Raw genomic sequence first — 1,556 nt, 5'->3', positions numbered from 1 at the left:
CAAAAATTTACAAGTTAGCCTAAAAATAGATATCTTAGCTCGTGCTCTTATTGCCTGTGTTAAATTATATACCAGTATACCCCATGGGCCACCAAGTGATCGAGGGTTGAAAGATCCTTGGTCACTTGCTACTTGACTGAATATGTACGAGCACTTAATTACTCGTGAAACACAGAATATATGGAAAATATTCGAGCAGTTGAACACTGCTTGAACGTACCGAGTAGTTGAACACTATCCGACTTTACCAACCAGTTGAACACTGTTCAAAAAATTAACACACATGCATATTTGTAGCAAAAATCGACCACGCTACGCGTAGTCTCTTTTATTACTCGTAAATTAAAAAAGGACAAAACATGTATAATAACGAGTCTTAAACAACAAAATTTGTTCAAAAATAAATGACTGGTTAGCAAATAACCAGCTCATAAACCAAACTTAAATAACAAGTTAAACAACTTGAAATTAAGCTACCATTCTAAAAGCGGTATTTAGTGATAATATATCCATAGACACTTGCCATTCCAGTGGTTCTTGATCAAGCTCTGTTCACCCAATTTGATCCTAGCACTCCAGCTCCTGTTGAAGTGTCCGGGCATACCTTTCCCTTGCTTTGTTACTATCCCTAGCCAAGTGTGGACCTCCACATATAGTGTCTAAGGTAAAGTCCACAGGCCCGGGTTGCAAGAGTGGAGATCACTGTCATTTGAACCCAAGATTGTTGTTGCCTCCTTCTCCTTAGGGTTTCTCTGCCCAGTAATTTTTCAAATTTCCCTACTGAAGAAGAAATTCTATCTCGTCCTTGAGGTGATTGCATTCATTCATGTCGTGACCATAATCTCCATGGAAACAACAACACTTATTCATGTATCTCTTACTCATCTCTTTCCTGATGGGCGAAGTTTTTTTGTAGGGAACCTCCTCATGACCAGCGAGATATATTTCCCCCCGACGGGCCGAAAGAGTGGTGTAATTAGTGAACTGAGGCTCATACTTGGTTGGCTTGTCGTTTGAACTTGACTTAGCCTTCTTTTCTTCATGGCGGTCAGACCCGTTATTCCCACGTTTCTTTCCACCATTTTGATCTTTTCCACCATTCTTAGGAGAGTCAGCTGATGCGCCCAGATTGTTTATGCCCTTCTCCTATTTCTCGATTGCATCATCCAATTTCATATACTTTTCCGTTCGGTCAAGAAATTTTTGAATTGTTGAAATTGGATTTCTATGTATACTATCCCACAAAGGGCTCCAGTAAGTGATTCCAGAGGATATGGCAAGTTTTGACCTTCGTTTTGGCCAACTGACATGAAGTCAAAAATACGACAGGAAATAGCACGATGCTTGAAAAGAAAATCTAATGGAAAAAAGAAAATGACACCAAAGGTTTATAGTGGTTCGGCCCCAAAGATTGGTAATGACCTACGTCCACTTGATATTATTATTAATGCTGAGCTTCAAAGGTGTGATCAAAGAACTAGGGTTCTTGAGTTTCACAAACCTTAGAAGGAGAAACAATACAGACGATGGATAATAGCAATACAATTCTCTCTCTT

The sequence above is a fragment of the Humulus lupulus genome, chromosome 6 (assembly GCF_963169125.1).
Source record: "Humulus lupulus chromosome 6, drHumLupu1.1, whole genome shotgun sequence".
Lineage (NCBI taxonomy): Eukaryota > Viridiplantae > Streptophyta > Magnoliopsida > Rosales > Cannabaceae > Humulus > Humulus lupulus.
Note: the sequence above shows the minus strand (reverse complement) of the source record.